This window comes from Pseudophryne corroboree, chromosome 6 (genome assembly GCF_028390025.1).
Source record: "Pseudophryne corroboree isolate aPseCor3 chromosome 6, aPseCor3.hap2, whole genome shotgun sequence".
NCBI lineage: Eukaryota > Metazoa > Chordata > Amphibia > Anura > Myobatrachidae > Pseudophryne > Pseudophryne corroboree.
In genome coordinates, this window is record NC_086449.1 from 687,351,153 (window position 1) to 687,353,597 (window position 2,445).

Consider the following 2,445-nt stretch of genomic DNA (forward strand, 5'->3'; position numbering starts at 1 on the left):
CCTCCTCTGTATTTATAGCCTTACACAATTTGGTATCATCTGCAAAAATTGACACCATGCTCTCTAGACCTTCTGTTAGGTCGTTAATGAAAATATTGAACAATAGCGGTCCTAATACTGAGCCTTCATCTTGCAGGAACTGCTGACACACTCCAGCCACATGAGGTCTAGCATTGTCTTGCATTAGGAGGAACCCAGGGCCAACCGCACCATCATATGGTCTCACAAGGGGTCTGAGGATCTCATCTCGGTACTAATGGCAGTCAGGCTACCTCTGGTTAGCACATGGAGGGCTGTAAAGCCCCCCAAAGAAATGCCACCCAAATTATTAATGACCCACTGCCAAACCGGTCATGCTGGTGGATGTTGCAGGCAGCAGAATGTTTTCCATGGCATCTCCAGACTCTGTCACGTCTGTCACATGTGCTCAGTGAGAACCTGCTTTCATATGTGAAGAGCACAGGGTGCCAGTGGCGAATTTGCCAATCTTGGTGTTCTCTGGCAAATGCCAAACATCCTGCATTGTGTTGGGCTGTAAGCACAATCCCCACCTGTGGACGTCGGGCCCTCATACCACCCTCATGGAGTCTGTTTCTGATCATTTGAGTAGACACATGCACATTTGTGGCTTGCTGGAGGTTATTTCGCAGGGCTCTGGCAGTGCTCCTCCTTTTCCTCCTTGCACAAAGGCGGAGGTAGCGGTCCTGCGGCTGGGTTGTTGCCCTCCTCCATGTCTCCTGATGTACTGGACTGTCACCTGGTAGTGCCTCCATGCTCTGGACACTACGCTGACAGACACAGCAAACCTTCTTGCCACAGTTCGCATTGATGTGCCATCCTGGATGAGCTGCACTACCTGAGTCACTTGTGTGGGTTGTAGACTCCGTCTCATGCTACCACTAGAGTGAAAGGACCGCCAGCTTTCAAAAGTGATCAAAACATCAGCCAGAAATCATAGGAGCTGAGAAGTGGTCTGTGGTCACCACCTGCAGAACAACTCCTTTATTGGGGGTGTCTTGCTAATTGCCTATAATTTCCACCTGCTGTCTATTCCATTTGCACAACAGCATGTGAAATTGATTGTCAATCAGTGTTGCTTCCTAAGTGGAAAGTTTGCTTTCACAGAAGTTGTTTAAGTGTTCCCTTTATATTTTTGAGCAGTGTATATAAAAATATATAAAAATTTATACAAATATATAAAGATAAAAGAAAATGGAGATTTAAAGAGGATTGTGATAGTGCCATGACAATTAACATTTTTAATATATCAGTGATATTAAATATTAAAGTGAATACGTGCACTATTGTATAGCATTTGTTGTAATGGTGCTTTTATGTATTAAAGTGAATATGTGCACTATTGTATAGCTTTGTCATAATGGTGCTTCTATGTGTATTGATATATTAATTATTTGTGTTATCTAGTATGCACAGACAGCATATTCAGTATTACAAGTTTAGTTTACAGCACCTGATCTTCCCAGGTGGTCTCCCTTGCTGGTACTGATCAGGCCCAACACTGCTTTGCTTCCAAGTTCGGTCAAGATTGGGCCTTTCCAGTGTGGTTTGACTGTAGAATATTTTCTTTTTTAACCATGCCTGTGTTGCCCGCTACAGTGAACTAAGTGGTGGTTAATTGAACATAACAGTGTCAGTGACTACCAATACAGTGATATAGTGCAGAATGGGAACATGAGTGTGTGGAGGTGGTGGTGGTAGGGAAAGTGGGGTAGGATATGTGGGGTGGAAAATGGGGAATACTGTTCGCTCTTCAGTGTGATGTTCTTTCATAAAAATGGAGCAATTTCGTAGTTCTCATTAAACCCCATCGGGTGTAGAGTCCGTAACTGGAATATCCAGAACATCTCTCTTCGTGAAAGTTTATTGGCTAAGTTGCCTCCTCTTTCTCCCAGTTTGACCAATTTGATGGCTTTAAAAGTTAGTGATTAGACTTGTGTGTTATGTTAAAATGTTTTGAGACAGCATGAGATTCCACCTTGTTCTGTATGTTTCGGATATGTTCTTGTATCCTCATTTTCAATGGTCTTTTCGTTTTTCCGACATATTGCTTTCTACAGTCGCATACCAACAAATATATGACAGATTGGGTGTTACAATTGATAAAGTCTTTAATTTTATACTCCTTTTTTCTGAGTCCGTGAAGGTCTTCCTAACCAGATTTAGGAACTTGCATATGTTGCATCTGCCACATTTGTGTGATCCTGTGCATTTAGGTAGTAAACGACTTCCTCTTGTGCATTAGTTAACATACTTGGGGCCAAAATGTCCTTTAGATTCCGTGATTTTCTGAAAATAATTTCAGGGCGTGGAGGTAAAAGTTCTTTGAGAATCAGGTTCATTAGTAAAATTCCCCAATGGTCATTGAGTGAATTGCCAATGGACGCCTCTTGCCAGTTGTATGTTGTAATGAACGCCGTACAATCT

The 2,445-nt window shown here is 42.5% G+C and overlaps 1 pseudogene; it reads right to left on the reverse strand.

Annotated features, from left to right (window-relative positions):
- Positions 1–1,459: 1,459 nt before the first annotated feature.
- LOC134939160 (5S ribosomal RNA) lies at positions 1,460–1,578 on the reverse strand (annotated as a pseudogene).
- Between the last annotated feature and the right edge of the window lie 867 nt (positions 1,579–2,445).